At 46.8% G+C, this 18,023-nt stretch overlaps 1 protein-coding gene across 4 annotated transcripts in view; it reads right to left on the minus strand.

Annotated features, from left to right (window-relative positions):
- Positions 1 to 18,023, minus strand: part of LOC140396159 (prickle-like protein 1) — a 225,527-nt gene that overhangs the window by 160,879 nt on the left and 46,625 nt on the right. The gene's annotated exons all lie outside the window — the stretch shown is intronic.

The following is an 18,023-nucleotide window of genomic DNA, read 5'->3' on the forward strand; positions in this document are numbered from 1 at the left end:
GACCCCCGCCTCTGGGGCATCCACATATCTCCTGTCCACCTATTAAGAGGCAATTTTAGTGTGGTCAATTCACCTACCCTGCACATCTTTGGGTTGTAGGGGTGAGAACCATAGGGAGAATGTGCAAACTCCACATGGACAGTGACATGGGGCCGGGATTGAATTCAACCTGCACACATCTTTGTTCAGCTGACTATGTTGCATGGCAGGAATTTCATTTGTGCAATAAAAAGTGAACAGTGCAGGAGAAGGCCACTGATATAGGCTATGTTCTGTTTGTTTCCCTTCAAGGACAGACCTTTGCTGAGGTATAGTTCTAACAGTGAAGGTAGCCGTTCAAGACACGCACGTCAGGAACCAGAGCCACAAACACGCCACTGGAGCGAGTATAATAACAGCAACTACAGTTTTCATTCAGATAACTCCTTTAATCTAGTAAAACATCTGAAGACTCTTCACGGGAGCGTTATCAAAAAAAATTGACACTGGGCCATATAAAGAAATATAAAGTCGATCAAAAGCTTGAAAAGAAAGACTTGCATTTATGTAGTTCCTTTCACAACCACATTACACCACAAGAGGTTTGTCCTCGAACTTGTCATGTTTACTCTTCAAATGCCTTTGAAGTTTTGAGGCTTTTAATCTTTCATTTGCCAGTGCTTCACTGCATATAAAACACATGAGCTTTGCATCCTGATTTGCACTGGCACAATTAATGAACCAATACCTCAAGTAATTATCTTTGTACTGCTTTGGTCCCGATTTCAGCTCTTTCTCCATGAGTTGTTCACCAGAAGCCCTGGAGCTCACATCAGCATTGCTGGCAGCTGCAAAATGGAGGAATCTCTCTTGCAACCAGAGCACGTGATCTGCTCTCTGCCGTCACTTGTGGAGAGAAGACTCCATCAATTTTTCAAAGAAATCTGCTCTGGGTCAGCGCGTTGACATCAGGAGGAGGCTGTCTGCCTTGCTGGGCTCCGGGTCTGTGCACTGCTGACGGGGCACTCATGCACGGGATGGCTGACATTCTAAAAGCTGGTCACGGCTGTTGGGCATTTCTTCTCCCGATCGGGAACACCGCAACTGTTGGCTTCACGACCCTCCTAACCCACCTGCGACCCACCTGCGGGTCGCGACCTTGAATTTGAAAATGATTGTCTTAGAGAAGTAATTCTGTAAGAAGAATTCAAAGATTCATTACCTACAGTGTTAAGAACTCATGTGGAGGAACAAACAGTTAAAACTGTGAGGCAGTGGGCAGCACGGTGGCACAGTGGTTAGCACTGTTGCCTCACGGCGCCGAGGTCCCAGGTTCAATCCCGGTCCTGGGCCACTGTCCGTGTGGAGTTTGCACATTCTCCCCGTGCTTGCGTGGGTTTGGCCCCCATAACCCAAAGATATGCAGGGTAGGTGGATTGGCCACGTTAAATTGCCCCTTAATTGGAAAAAATGAATTGGGTACTTTAAATTTATTTAAAAAAAGAAAAAAACTGCGAGGCAAGTTGCAGAATTTGCTGATGACTATGAATTAGGTCATAGGCCAAAGTCTTTTTTCCGACACACTTTTAAATCTGGGAAAGATAGAAAATGGGAACGTGTGGGAAAAGACAGTTAAGCAAGAGAGGGAAATCAAATTCCAAAATGATTTCACACCAAAGTAAAGAAGACAGTGCTGTGGGAATAAAAGATGAGGAAAGTAGGCCAAACTAAATCATTATGTTGGGGGTTAAATGGCAAGCCGATTAGAGTTATAAGTTTTCAGAAAGGAATTAAATCAGAGCCTGGAGAACAGGAGAAGCTGGTGGGGTTTGTACACAGAGAAGAACAATAGGAGTGAACGAAGGAGTGTAAATGTGTGCTCAACTTGTACAGAGCCAGAGTGAACAGCAGGTGGCTGATGTGTTTAAGGATTTTGTCTGTGAAGGGAAAGTTTTTTCGTGTTTACAAAATGGAAAAGGGATGTTATGAGATATGGGGAGAACGTGCAGACATGGGGAGAACATGCAGACTCTGCACAGACAGTGACCCAAGTCGGGAATCGAACCTGGCACTCTGGAGCTGTGAAGCAACTGTGCTACCGTGCTGCCCCTAAGATGGGAGAAGTGATTGCAGGAATGGTAGAAACATTACCCATTGCAGGTATCCAATTCATTCTAGGGAATGATATAGCTGGATCACAGATAATGGTGATGCTTAATGTGGTTGAACAGTTGGTAGAAAATCAAGCTACAGTAGAATTGCAAATGGGCGATCCTAAGGTGCTTCCTGATTGTGTGTTAATGAGGTCACAGGCACATGAAATGAGACAAGAGTGGGAGGAGTTAAGAGCACAGGATGAAATAGTGAGATAAAGTTATCTGTTACTATCTTTAGTAAGCTGAATGTAGATCGAAAAGACAAAGGGAAAGAGACAGATGTGTTTACCTCAACGTGATTAAAAGAATTACAGCAGGTGATTCAAAATTAAAACAACCATGGTTTTGTGGTCACTGGTAGACTAACTTTTTTCCGATTAATAAAAAATTGAATTTAATTTGCACCAGCTACCATGGTGGGAGTTGAACTCACATTCCCAGTGCCTAGGTCTCTGGATTACTCGTCCAGTGACATTACCACTAAGCCACTGCAAACAGCTTTCTCCTTTCTTTCTATAAGTCAGGAACTTGATCCAAATTCCTCACATCTCTTTATTAATTAATGAAAAGCAGGTATTATAAACAATGATTATTCTTTTTCTTCCATTCTCTGCTGGGTAGGGCAGGGAAGGAGGTCCTGAATCCATTCCAACCAGGATAGAGATCGAACCCCATGTTGTTGCCAACAATCTAATCCAACCAACTGAGTGAACTGCCCCCCCCCCCCCCCATTAGCCCCATGTCGCTGCCTAACATACACCTCCACATGCTTCTTATCGTCTGGAGCAATGGACAATGATGGTGGAGGTTTAAATTTTCTTTCCAACACATGACTACCAATCTTTCTGTCATTGGCGTGTGTTGGAAGGATTTTCAGATTGATACTCAAGCTTATTTGGCTGTGTTATGAAAACATCTTTCTTGACCTTGAGGTCTTGGGAGTGGGACTTTGCCTCAAAGACGGGGCTGCTAGCTACTGCACCACAAGACCTCCTGTAAATGTTGAAAATTAATCAATTTTGAAATATGTGACAGCAGTGGACCAGGAAGATGCTGATGCTGCTTCACCCACCTCAGATGAGGATACCGATGTTGACTCGGATGCAGAGCCTGGGCAGCCAGAAGATGAATACAAAGAGGCTGAAATCAGGAACCTGCAGGGAGGCAAGGATACCTGGGAGGCCTTGATTCAAGCCTTTTCTCGCCTAAGCGGGCATGACCATGCCTCCCATATAGCCTATGGGCACAACTTCACACTTAACCATTTCAAGACCCCTTACAGCATCATTGCCCTAGTAATAAAGTTTGATACCCCAGATGTCACCTCCCTACTCACCATTGAAGGATGGGCACTCATCTGAGGGACTGGCACCCTCCCACACTGGCAGTGACCTCTTGAGGCTTGCGGATCTGAGTGCAACCCCAGGAACCCCTCATTCTGTTCCTGGAGCTGCTTCCCCATGAGAGCCTCCTCTCTCTCGATGAATGAGGCAGTGCACTCGGAGCTAAGGGTCAACGCAGTGCTCATTCTCAAAGGACTCCTCCATGACAGAGACCATGGCACACAGACCCTCAGAAATCCCTGCCAGATCTTTCTGTGCATTCTGTTGGACATCCGGCATTTGCCACCTGATTAACGGCTCCAGAGGCTCATCATCCTCCTCGAACTCAGCATGGTTCTGGTCCCCAACAATGCTCCAACTGCCAGCGCCCTGGGCACTCCCTGCCTCCACTATCTGCTCCAGCAAGCATGATGTGCCCTCACTGTGCACTATCAATCGAACCAATGAACAATTGCCTACCTATGTGCTACATCTGTGCTGGTGCTGAGAGAGGGTGTTTTGTGGCTACATGTTCCACTGTCACCTGTTCCGGTGTCAATGAATGAAGGATTGTTGGCCTTCTGGCTGACTCAGGTGGATGACTCACCTGAGGAATGAAAACATTTGGTCAGAACTATTAGTCATAGCACACACAGTCAATTTCCACGACACCCTGCTCGGCGTGATTGGCTTCAATGGTATTAGTGGCTCAGTTATTGATGCATCACGTAAGTCCTTATGAGGGATGAGACACCCAGCCTGTCACTCTCAGCCTGTCATGCTTCAGCCACCTGGGATCTTACCTTCCTCATAGATGCCAGCCTCTCTATGACCTGATGACATCCCTCCCCGCTCGCACACGAGCTCCAGGGCTCCCAGCTCGTGGCTGGTAAGGATCGTCAGGTTAGGCACCCCACCACCATTGACAGATCTCTCCTTGTTGCTGTGGCTCCATTTTTCCTGCAGGTAAGTGCAGAGCTCCATTGGGTACTCAGCACTCCACCTTCAGTGACATACCATGCTGTCCCCCACCCCAGATCACATCTGAGAGAATTGAAAACGTTCCCACCCCTTTGGACACTTGACCTTTTAAGGACCATCTCTCCAGCCTTGAGATGCACGGGCAGACGTGTGTTCGGAGACTCCCTGAAACCCACATGCTTGCTTGCAATTTATTGATCGACACCTTCCCCAGTCGCCAATACTGGACAATGCTCATTCAGAACTCATCCTTGCCAAGCGTAGAAGGTCAGTGAACCTTTTCTGGCACTGGATCCAGGTGTGCCATCCAGGCCACCCCCACTGACCTTAGCTGCCACCTTTGTCTAGGTCCTCTTGGTTAGGTGGGGTGACTGTTCCTTCCATCCCTGGGCATCAGGATGGTCCTCCTGGCTGACACCACTTCCACCAAGGCTCGCAGACAATCATTGGAGAACTGGGTGTTTGCTGCCCGCCTGAACTTTCCTGCTGTCTGGTATGTCTCCTTGCTGCTGCCATTAGCTCCCTCTGCTCCTCCGTTGTCTTCAGCAGCAGCTGGGCATTGCCTTTAAACTTCGTGCCAGGCCACATTGGACCCAGCACCTGCCGTGTACCCTCCCGGCCGTGCTCCCTCCCGCGTAGACCCAATGCAGACACTAATCACAATTTATTTAATTGACCTCGGGTGCGATTGGAAAATTTTAAAATTTGAGTAACACTTCCAATTCAGCCTACCATGCAGCATGCCGTGCATGAAACTCTTCCCCAGGTTGCCTCTACGAGCATTTTCAGTAAATGATTAGCCCTCAGTGGATGCCTCATCCTGCCCAGCAAAATCTTTTCATCAGAATGCCCAGAACCAAATCTAAAATGGTGATGACAGCTCCTGAGCGCTGTTTCAATCACAGGCACTGACTAATAGCTGACATTCTTTTTTTTTAAAAATATATTTTATTGAAATTTTTTTCCCTGAGCAACATTTTTCCCGCTTACAAAACAAGCAAAACGATAACAGTAACAAACAGAAATTTTTAAACTTTTTAACAATAATAATAGTAGTAATAATATACAAGTAACAAAACCTCGTACTTTATTGACCGATACTCAACTGCCTCCCCCCCTCCCCCCCCCCCCCCCCCCCCTCCTCCCTGGGTTGCTGCTGCTGGTCATCCGTCTTCCCTCTAACGTTCCCCTAGGTAGTCGAGATATGGCTGCCACCGCCTGGTGAACCCTTGAGCCGATCCTCTCAGGGCAAACTTTATCTGCTCCAGTTTAATAAACCCTGCCATATCGTTTACCCAGGCCTCCAGTCCGGGGGGTTTCGCCTCCTTCCACATGAGTAGGATCCTGCGCCGGGCTACGAGGGACGCAAAGGCCACGACATCGGCCATTTTCGCCTCCTGCACTCCCGGCTCTTCCGCAACTCCAAATAGAGCTAACCCCCAGCCTGGTTTGACCCGGGCCTTCACCACCTGTGAAATCACTCCCGTCACTCCCTTCCAATACCCTTCCAGTGCCGGGCACGCCCAAAACATATGTGCGTGGTTTGCCGGGCTCCCGCCACACCTCCCACATTTGTCCTCCACTCCAAAGAACCTGCTCAATCTTGCCCCCGTTATGTGTGCTCTATGTAGCACCTTAAATTGAATCAGGCTAAGCCTGGCGCATGAGGAAGAGGAATTTACCCTGCTTAGGGCATCAGCCCACATACCCTCCTCTATCTCCTCCCCTAATTCTTCTTCCCACTTTCTTTTTAGTTCGCCCACCGACTCCTCCCCCTCTTCCCTCATCTCTCTATAAATCTCTGACACCTTGCCCTCTCTGACCCACACCCCTGAAAGCACCCTGTCCTGTATCCCCTGTGTCGGGAGCCGCGGAAATTCCCTCACCTGTTGTCTAGTAAACGCCCTCACCTGCATATATCTCAAGAAATTCCCCCGGGGTAACTTATACTTTTCTTCCAGTGCTCCCAAGCTCGCAAAAGTCCCATCTATGAATAAATCTCCCACCTTCCTAATTCCCAACTGGTACCAGCTCTGAAATCCTCCATCCATTCTTCCTGGGGCGAACCTATGGTTGTTCCTGATAGGGGACCCCACCAGGGCTCCCCGCACCCCTCTCTGTCGCCTCCACTGTCCCCATATGTTCAGTGTTGCCGCCACCACCGGGTTCGTGGTGTACTTTTTCGGTGAGAACGGTAGCGGCGCCGTCACCAGCGCCTCTAGACTCGTCCCTTTACAGGACCTTCTCTCCAGCCTTTTCCACGCCGCTCCCTCACCCTCCATCATCCATCTACGTATCATTGCCACATTGGCGGCCCAATAATAATCTCCCAAATTCGGTAGTGCCAGTCCTCCTCTGTCCCTACTGCGCTGCAGGAACCCCCTCCTTACTCTCGGAACTTTCCCTGCCCACACATAGCTCGTAATGCTCCTATCTATTTTATTAAAAAAGGTCCTGGCGATTAAAATAGGGAGACATTGAAATACAAATAAGAACCTCGGGAGGACCATCATCTTAATTGCCTGCACCCTGCCCGCCAACGACAGAGGCTGCATGTCCCACCTCTTAAAGTTCTCCTCCATTTGTTCTACCAGCCGTGTCAGATTAAGTCTGTGCAAGGTTCCCCAGCTCCTAGCGATCTGAATCCCCAAGTATCGGAAGTTTCTTTCCACTTTCCTTAGCGGTAAGCCTTCTATCTCTCTACTCTGGTCCCCTGGATGTATCACATATAATTCACTCTTCCCCATGTTTAACCTATACCCTGAAAATTCCCCGAACCTCCTCAAGATTCGCATAACCTCTATCATCCCCCCCCGCTGGGTCCGACACGTATAGCAATAGGTCATCCGCGTATAACGAGACTCGGTGTTCTTCTCCCCCTCTAGTCACCCCTCTCCATTTCCTGGAGTCTCTCAGCGCCATGGCCAGAGGTTCAATTGCCAGCGCAAACAACAATGGAGACAGCGGGCATCCCTGCCTTGTTCCCCTATATAATCGGAAATACTCCGATCTATGTCGACCTGTAACTACGCTTGCCGTTGGTGCCCCATAAAGTAGTCTAACCCAGCGAATAAATCCGTTCCCAAACCCAAACCTCCTTAACACTTCCCATAAATACTCCCACTCCACCCTATCAAATGCCTTCTCTGCGTCCATTGCCGCCACTATCTCTGCCTCCCCCTCCACTGAGGGCATCATTATCACCCCTAATAGCCGTCGCACGTTAACATTCAATTGTCTCCCTTTTACGAACCCTGTCTGGTCTTCGTGCACCACCCCTGGGACACAGTCCTCTATCCTCGATGCCAGCACCTTTGCTAGCAGTTTGGCGTCCACGTTCAATAGTGAAATAGGTCTATAGGACCCACACTGCATCGGATCTTTGTCCCTCTTCAAAATTAGCGATATCGTCGCCTCCGACATTGTTGGGGGTAGTGTCCCCCCTTCCCTGGCCTCATTGAACGTCCTTGCCAACAACGGGGCCAACAAGTCCACATATTTTCTGTAGAATTCCACCGGGAACCCGTCTGGCCCCGGGGCCTTCCCTGCTTGCATGCTTCCCAGTCCCTTAATAACCTCGTCCACCTCAATCGGCACCCCCAGGCCTACCACCGCCTGCTCCTCCACTTTCGGGAACCTCAACTGGTCCAGGAACTGCCGCATCCCCTCCTCTCCCTCTGGGGGCTGAGACCTATACAGTTCCTCATAAAAGGTCTTAAACACCTCATTTATCTTTCCTGCCCTTCGCACGGTGTCTCCCCTTTCATCCCTAATTCCTCCTATCTCCCTCGCTGCTGCCCTCTTTCGCAGTTGGTGCGCCAACAGGCGACTAGCCTTTTCCCCATATTCATACCTCCTCCCCTGTGCCTTCCTCCACAGTACCTCCGCCTTTCTGGTGGTCAGAAGGTCAAACTCGGTCTGGAGTCGTCTCCTCTCCCTGTACAGCTCCTCCTCCGGGGTCTCTGCAAATTCCCTGTCCACCCTTAAAATCTCCCCCAGTAATCTATCCCTTTCCTTGCCGTCTGTTTTCCTTTTGTGGGCCCCAATAGAAATCAGCTCTCCTCTGACCACCGCTTTTAGTGCTTCCCAGACCACTCCCACAGGGACCTCGCCGTCGTCATTGACCTCCAGGTATCTCTCGATACACCCCCTCACTCTTGCACACACTCCCTCATCCGCCATCAGTCCCACATCTAATCGCCAGAGTGTTCTCTGCTCCCTGTCCTCTCCTACTTCCAGATCCACCCAATGTGGGGCATGATCCGAAACCGCTATGGCTGAGTATTCAGCTTCTTCCACCCTAGAGATCAACGAACTTCCTAGAACAAAAAAATCTATCCGGGAGTACACTTTATGGACTTGGTTGAAGAAGGAATACTCCCTAGCCCTGGGTCTAAGAAATCGCCATGGATCCACTCCCCCCATTTGGTCCATAAACCCCTTAAGTACCTTGGCCGCTGCCGGCCTTCTTCCAGTCCTTGAGCTGGATCTATCTAGCCCCGGGTCCAGCACCGTATTGAAGTCCCCTCCTAAAATCAAATTTCCTGCCTCCAGGTCCGGAATACGCCCCAGCATCCGTCTCATGAACCCTGCATCGTCCCAATTTGGGGCATACACATTAACCAACACGACCTCCATTCCCTCCAGCCTACCACTCACCATGACATATCTACCTCCACTATCTGCTACGATTTTCTTTGCTTCAAATGCTACCCATTTCCCCACCAAAATGGCCACCCCTCTGTTCTTTGCGTCCAGCCCTGAGTGGAACACCTGTCCCACCCATCCTTTCCTTAGCCTAACTTGGTCCGCCACCTTTAGGTGCGTCTCTTGGAGCATAACCACGTCTGCCCTTAGTCCTTTCAAATGCGCGAGCGCTCGGGCCCATTTATCGGCCCATTCAGGCCTCTCACTTTCCACGTGATCAGCCTCACTGGGGGGCTACCTGCCCCCCTCCCGTGACGACTAGCCATTACCTTCTCTAGGCCAGTCCCATATCCTGCCTCCGCGCTCCCGCTCGCTCCCCCAGCGTCGCATTCCGCCCCCGACCACCTTCTCTTTAGCCATTTCCTTTTGGATTTCCGCAGCAGCAACCCAGTTGTCCCCCCCCCCCCCCCCCCCCGCTAGATCCCTATCTAGCTTGATTGCTCCCCCCATATCACTTCCGTAAGTCAGCTGACTTCAACTGACCCCGGCTACTCCTGCTCGCTCCTCGGCCCCCCCGGTGTGAGGGAACTCCCATCCGCCTTGCGCCTGTTTTCCTGCCTTATTCTTCCTGGCGCGGGAACATCCCTTTACCTGTCCCGCCTCTTATGGCGCAGCTCCCTTTCCCCTCCCCCTCTCCTTCCCCATTCTCTGACTATGTCCCGCCTCTCCCCCCTCACCGGCGCCCACATTTCCCCAGTGTCCCCCCCCCCCCTTCCCTGTTTACTTCTCGCTTAACTTTCACCATCCCATTAACAAAAACAATAATAACAACAATAACAGTTCCCTGCAGCATCAGTCCCTCAGTTCCGGTCCAGTTTCTCTTCATTGATGAAGGACCATGCTTCCTCCGCCGTCTCGAAATAATATTGTCTCTCCTGATGCGTGACCCGTAGTCTTGCCGGCTGCAGCATCCCAAACTTCACCTTCCTTTTGTGCAAAACCTCTTTGGCTCGGTTGAAGCTTGCCCTCCTTCTCACCACCTCCGTACTCCAATCCTGGTAGATCCTTACCACCGCATTCTCCCATCTGCTACTCCGCACCTTTTTGGCCCATCTCAGGACCTCTTCTCTGTCCTTAAGGCGGTAGAATCGCACGATTATCACCCTCGGTGGTTCTCCCGCTTTTGGTCTTCTCGCCGGGATCTGGTTTGCCCACTCCACCTCAAAGGGGCCCGCAGGGGCCTCAGCACCCATCAGTGAGCTCAGCATCTTACTTGCGTACGCTCCACAGTCCACTCCTTCCACACCCTCCGGGAGACCTAGTATCCTAAGGTTCTTCCTTCGCGCTCCATTTTCAAGGGCCTCAATCCTGTCAGCACACTTTTTATGAAGTGCCTCGTGCGTCTGAGTCTTGACCGCCAGGCCCAGGACCTCGTCCTCAATACCTGACACCTTCTGCTCCACCACGCGAAGTTCCATCTCCTGGGTCTTTAAAGTCTCCTTAAGCCCCTCAATTGCCTGTAACAACGGGGTCATTACCTCCTTCTTCAGCAGGTCCACGCACCGTCTCACCACCTCGTCCTGATCAGGCCCCCATGTCACCTGTGGTTTCTCCGCCGCCATTTTGTTTCACTCCCTCTCTCTCTCTCTCTCTGATCTTCTGGCTGCAGATTCTTTGGGCTGCAGCCGCCGCCGCCGGTTTTTCCCTCCGTCTTTCGGGGGGGGCTCCCTTCCCTCGCGCCTCGCACCAGGTTTTACGGCCGTCCAAGTCCCCGTTGGGGCTCTTAAAAAGAGCCCGAAGTTCCGTCGGAGCTGGAGCCGCCGAAACGTGCGGCTAGCTCATCCCTGCAGCAACCGGAAGTGCAATAGCTGACATTCTTGACGCGGTGGCAAGAGCTTTCTCGGCCAGCGCACCCTTGCCGGCAGTGGGATTATCCGTTCCCGCTATCTACCAATGGGATTTCCCATTGTGGTCACCTCACGCTACCAGGAAACCCGTGACCATGGGTGTGCTGCCGGCGCAACAGAGAATCCCGCCTGTGGGGAATCCCACCCTCGTTTTTAAATAGGCTTTCACAACTTTACAGCCAGTGTAAGAAAAGCAAAGGTAATGAGAAAGGAAGCACCACTATGGCATGATATGTCATATTGTGTCATATCAAATTGTGTTACTCGAATTTTAAATTCACTTGAGAGGGCAGACAAGGCTTGGTTAATATCTCATCTGAAAGGTGGCATCTCAGTCAGTGCACCACTCCCTTATTGCTGCACAGGAGTGCCTGTTAAGTAATGGGTTAAGAGACATTGCAATTAGTTGTCTCATTTATGTTAAGTATCCAATAATTGACACTGATATGTAAAGGAGCTTCAGGTGGCCTTTGTGTCAGGTGATGTGACGTTAGAGTCTGTTGAAGTGAAATAAAGGTGTTGGTGTAAAGGAGCAGAACTTTTGACTCTTTATACAACAGCAACCAAACGTCTAACAAATGGTAGCAGTCGATGGTTGCTGTGCAAATGTGAAGGGTTGCAAGATACAACTTTTCCAGACCAAACCAAGGAGTGAGTGAGAAGAAAAAAAAATCCCAAGATATATGGCTGAACCGAGGATAAAGATGGCCAGATATGACTTATTTTCTGAAAAGGGATCGTACGACCAATGGAGAAGTGCAGTAGTTATGCGGCCTTGGGGAAGGGAAAACAAGGTGTCAATTGGCCCTTTCTCTACCTTATGACAGTAAAATCCGGAGCAAAGTGTTTTCTGAGCTGGAATTGGAAGACTCAGAAGAAGGTCTGCAGATTTTATTACATTATATGGATAAGATTTATAAGAAGGATGACTTGTTAAGTGCGGATGAAGCATGGTCGGATTTTGATAGGTTCCGGGAAATAGAGGATTTCTCCATTGAAGATTATATAATGGAATTTGGCAGACTATATAAAAGGCTGCAGAAACACAACCTGGAATTTCCACAGTCCGTGTTGGCCTTTAAATTACTTGACTGTACTAGAGTGAGCAACATGGATAGGCTCCTGGTTTTGACAGGAGTTCAGTTTGCGGATAAGGATACCTTATTCGATCAGATGACAGAAGCTTTAAAAAAGGTTTCTGGGGAAACATTCGATTCCAATGGCTCTGATGACCCAAATAGGTCAGCCTGCAATAAAGCAGAATATGGAAGATACACTACTAACAGGATGGCGAAATCATACGGCTACAAACGGGTCCCAACACTATAGAAAGAGATCGAGACCCGGAAATTATGAAGACAGAAACCCAGTTAGAACCTACAATAGGAAGATGACCCCCAGAAATGCACGGGGCATGATAAATTGATGTTTTTGATGTGACTCTCAATACCATTATGCTTTCAACTGTCCAACACGTTATAATAGAGTGTTTGAAGCGGCACATAACACGGAAGTGTTAGAAGAGGAAAAAGATAGTGGCCAGAAAGAAGGCATTGTCCTATTAACAAGCAGTTTTACGCCTGTAATGAGGGTGTTGGTTGGGCTCCTTGAATACTGAAAATCGTAACAAGGTAAGGAATTTTGAAAGTTCCACAAGTTTCAGGTTTGGGGATGATAATACTCTAAAGTAAAGTAAAGCTGAAAAGAGTGGTGATCCCTTGCAATATTGCCGGAGTGAATCATTTCATTAGCAAGGATATTGTATCAAGTGAGATACCTTTGCTTCTGAGCAAAGAGTCGATGAAGAAAGCACACATGAAACTGGATATGGAACAGGATAAGGCAACAGTTTTTGGAAAGACGGTGGACTTACAATTTACACAGTCGAGACACTATTGTATTCCATTACTGACAAATAATATTTCAAGTAGAGTTGTTCAGGATGGCAGTTGAAAATGGGACTTTATAAAATCTTGTTGTATTAAAACTGCCGAGGCAATTTGCACATCCGTCTCCTGGCTGAAAATTTTATTAAAGGATACAGGGGTAAGGGATGACGACTATACTAAACTGATAGAACAGGTTAGTGATCGCTGTGAAGTACAGAAGGACACCAGCACGACCGATAGTAACCCTACCTTTGGCCAGGGATTTTTAACAACATTGTGGCCATGGACCTTAAGATCTCGGATAAAGCCAATCATATATTTATTTTGCATTTTGTAGATTTAGCAACCAGATTTAGTCAATCAACGATTGTATGAAGTAAAGAAAAGAGAGTAATTCTGGATCAATTCGTGGAAAAATGGATAGGGACAGGAATGGGCCCACCGGCAAAATTCCTTACGGACAATGGGGAGAATTTGCTAATGATGAGTTTAAGGATATGTGTGAAATATCACAGTTTTGAATATGGCTGCGGAAAGCCCATTTAGTAATGGTGTCTGTGGAAAAAAACCATGCTGTAATCGATGACATGCTCCGGAAATTTTTGGCAGATAGACAGAATTGCAGGCTAAATTCAGCTTTTGCATGGGCGGGACATGCAAAGAATTCATTGCAGATGGTTGGGGGCTATAGTCCCTATCAATTAGTGTTTGGTAGAAATCCTAAAATTCCATCCATTTTGGATGACCAGCTTCCAGCTTGGGAAGGGACTACAATTAGCTCTGGTTTTGCTGAGCATTTAAATGCATTCATAGCAGTGGAAAAGCCATTTTGGAGGCAGAAGTCTCTGAAGGAATTCGCAGAGCTTTAAGGCATAATGTACGGCCATCAGATACCGTTTTTCAGCAAGGAGATATAGTATACTATAAGAGAGACAATTCTAATGAATGGAAAGGCCCAGGGAAGATCATAGGCATAGATGGCAAAACAATTATTTTGCAACGTGGCAATAAAACTGTTAGAATCATAGAATTTACAGTGCAGAAGGAGGCCATTCGGCCCATCGAGTCTGCACCGGCTCTTGGAAAGAGCACCCTACCCAAGGTCAACACCTCCACCCTAACCCCATAACCAGAAACCCCAGCAACCTTTTTGGACTCTAAGGGCAATTTATCATGGCCAATCCACCTAACCTGCACATCTTTGGACTGTGGGAGGAAACCGGAGCACCCGGAGGAAACCCATGCACACACGGGGAGGATGTGCAGACTCCGCACAGACAGTGACCCAAGCTGGAATCAAACCTGGGACTCTGGAGCTGTGAAGCAATTGTGCTATCCACAATGCTACCGTGCTGCCCAAGGTACATTCATTAAGGATAATGGGTACAGATTACAATTTTTCAAATTAAGACCGAGCAGACAGACATGACGAGGAATCAGGGTCATCTGGTACGCACGTGTTCTAAAACTATGAGGACCAGTTAACTGATATAGACAGGATTTCTGTCGAGGAACACAATACTTCTGATGAATTAGAACAGGCCATTTTTCCAAAAGGACAACTGCCAAAATTTGGTACAAAAGTGACATACTTGCCTGAAGGGTCTAGTCAATGGAAGGATGCAACTGTTATTAGTAGAGCAGGAAAGGCCACTGCAAAGTATAAACATTGGTTGAATGTACAGCATTCAGGGGAGGGAGTCAAGACAATGGATTGGGAACACAAAGTTCAAATATGGAGGGCACAGAAACGCAGTGCCAGTTCAGATAGTACATCAGATAGTGAACAGGTCTGCAGGAAACGGTCAAGAACTATTGAAAGGACATCCCACAGCAGAAGTGAAAGATCAAGCAGTAGCAGTACAGAAGGAGAAACCTTCTTGTGAAGGTGGGAGAGGGGATGTAGTTTATCAAGGTCTTGGAACATGAGTAAGACTATGAATACTAATAGGAGTAGAAGCCCACATGCACGTGAGATTTTGGTGGCTTCCAATAAATTAGATGAAAAAGTTGTCAAAGATGCCAAACAGCAAGAACTGCATAGTTGGAGTGAATTTGGGGTATACACGGAAGTACCTGATAGGGGACAAAGAGCTCTATCCCACAGATGGATTTGCACAGAAAAGTTTCTTCCGGATGGAACTTATAAGGCAAATGCCAGGCTTGTGGCAAGGGGATATGAAGAAAACTTAGAAGATCAGGATTTAAGGGTAGATTCACCTACAGCAGGATCTTAGCTCTATTAGCCACAAAGGCATGGGAATGCAAATATATAGATATAAAAGCTGCCTTCTTGCAGGGGCATCAGCTCCAGAGAGACATTTTTTTCTGTCCTCCTAAAGAGGCAGCTAACACAGAAGGGGTACTCTGGAAGTTGAACAAATGTGTATATGGATTAAATGATGCGTCTAGAGTCTGATATTTTTCGGTAAGGTCAGTTTTGTTAAAGTTAGGCTGTTGCCAGTTGAAAGCAGGTCCGGTAATGTTTTACTGGCACTATAAAGGAAATCTTTATGATGCATGTCGATGATTTTTTGTGGGGTGGGACCAGTAATTTTGAAGCTATTGTAATCTCTGGTTTGAGGAAAGAATTCAGGGTTGGAAGTCAGGCTTCGGTGCATTTAAATATATTGGACTGGAAATCGGACAGACTAAGTTAGGGGCAACTTTACATCAGCAATCTTATTTGGAAAGCATCAGTCCAATAGCAATTAGTCGTGGCCGAGTTTCACAAAAAGACGCAATGGTTTCAAAGATGAAAAAAGAGCAACTGCGAAGTTTAATTTGGCAACTGAATTGGTTAGGTAGACAGACTGGACCGGACGTGAGTTTTGATGTCTTAGAGTTGAGTACAAAAATGAATGATCCCAGTGGAAGACATAATAAGAGCAAATAAAGCATTGGCCAAACTAAAAATGCAGGATTATGTTTTGAGGTTCCCGGTTTTAGGTGACTGTAGGCACTTGAAACTCATAGTTTATAGTGATGCGTCCTATGCAAATTTATGTGATGGGGTTTTAAGCGCAGGAGGTTTTATAATTTTCCTTTTGGGGAACAATGGTAAATGATGCCCTCTTGTATTGGAAACAAAGACAATAAGGAGAGTGGTCAAAAGCACTTTGGCTGCTGAGACGTTAAGACTTGTAGAGGCGGTGGATATGGCCTTTTATATATCTCAGATATTGACAGAAATTTTGGGATTAGGGAATTTGGGTAATATACCTATTGACTGTCACATTGTTAATAAATCCATGTGGGAAAATGTGCACTCTACAAAAAGTGTCAATGAAAAAAGGTTAAGGATAGACATCGCAAGTTTGAAGCAGATGTTGGACAGATGGGAGATAGCAAAAATTATGGGTCGACAGTAGCTATCGATTGTCAGACTGTTTTACAAAAAGAGGGGCTAGTTCACAGACACTTTTGGATATTGTTAATGAAGAGCGCCTGTTTCTGTGACTGTTTTTTTTTCTTCCAAACAAAGAAAAATGAAAAAAAAGAAGGGGGGGAAATTGCGCGTGTGTTTTTGAGTTTCTTGAAATTTTGTTTTCACCTAATTTTTTTTTTTCTCCAAGGAAGGGAAGACTGTTAAGTAATGGGTTAAAAGACATTGCAATTAGTTGTCTCATTTATGTTAAGTATCCAATAATTGACACTGATATGTAAAGGGGCTTCAGGTGGCCTTTGTGTCAGGTGATGTGATGATAGAGTTTTGTGCAGAGTCTGTTAAAGTAAAATAAAGGTGTTGGTGAAAAGGAGCAGAACCTTTGACTCTTTATACAACAGCAACTAAACATCTAACAGTGCCAGTCTGCAGAGTGACACAAGGTAAAAAGCGGTGCCAATAAGCTGGCAGCGGGCACAATATTGTATCATCTGGATAGTGGAGAACTGGGAAGATATTGATGAAGATAATACTTTTCTTTTAAATTTAAAAAAAAGATTTAGAGTATCAAATTATTATTTTTTCAATTGAGGGGCAATTTACAATGGCCAATCCACCTACGTGAACATCTTTTTCGGTTGTGGGGTGAGACCCAGGCAGGCATGGGGAGAATGTGCAAACTCCACAGATATGGGATGAAGCTTGATTGCACATTCTACCTGTGTCTGCGTGGGTCTCACCCCCACAGCCCAAAGATGTGCAGGTAGTTGGGATTGTCCATGCTAAATTGCCCCTTAATTGGGGAAAAAAGGAATTGGGCACTTTAATTTTTTTTTTAAAAAGCAGTACAGCTTGATGTTGCCAGTATATTCAAGTGTTTCATTCCCCACCAGACATTCCTCATCTGAATTAATATAATCCCTCCAAAAAAAACTCAACATACAATGAGATTAGAACATGACGTTTAAAATGTCCTGACACTTCCTAACAGAATTTTACAAACTCAGCTGACAGGAATGGCGTAGACAGTAAAAGATGACTGTAAATATTGGCTTGGGAACTGATGCATTTCTTGCATTCCAGGCTGGATCAAATCATAATACAGGGAGACCAAAGACCCTCCTATAGTTTAACCTTTGGCCATCCTAAGATGCTCTCACTCAGCAGGGGAGGTGGGAGGCAGCAGCATTGTTGCTCCCTACCATCCCCCTGTCCCTCTGCCCCAGCCTTGTTTTCCACTTCAGTCAACCGATTGTTGGTTAGTTATTGCTGACAGGCAGACACAAACATGTTTGGTCAGGTACATTCCAATCTCTTTATTTAAGCCTCATTTGCACACAAAGTTTTGCTGCAGAGAGGATACAAGGCAGAATCCACTCCACAGTAAAATGTACCATGTAAACATCAGTGAATAGACCACATCTTCAGATGTCCTGCTGTCAGGACTCCCGCTGTTCCACTCAATACAAACGTACAATGCTGAGTGGATTATATTGCAGTCTATAATAGACCATTTTATTTTCGTCTCATTCCTTTCCTCAAGATTTTGACCCATACTGGCATATAACATAAAATTGAATAAAGACAAATGAAAAGGAAGGAAATCTCACATGCTCTATGAATGAATGGTGTTGAACTCACTGGGAATGAAGTTTGGAAAACTGAGGAGCTTTGGTGGAATTAATACATTGTGATCAAAGCACAGCAGCAATCAACAAAATCAAAACAATGTTAAACTATGTATCCAAAGCATGAAA

This window comes from Scyliorhinus torazame, chromosome 19 (assembly GCF_047496885.1).
Source record: "Scyliorhinus torazame isolate Kashiwa2021f chromosome 19, sScyTor2.1, whole genome shotgun sequence".
NCBI classification, from domain to species: Eukaryota; Metazoa; Chordata; class Chondrichthyes; order Carcharhiniformes; family Scyliorhinidae; genus Scyliorhinus; species Scyliorhinus torazame.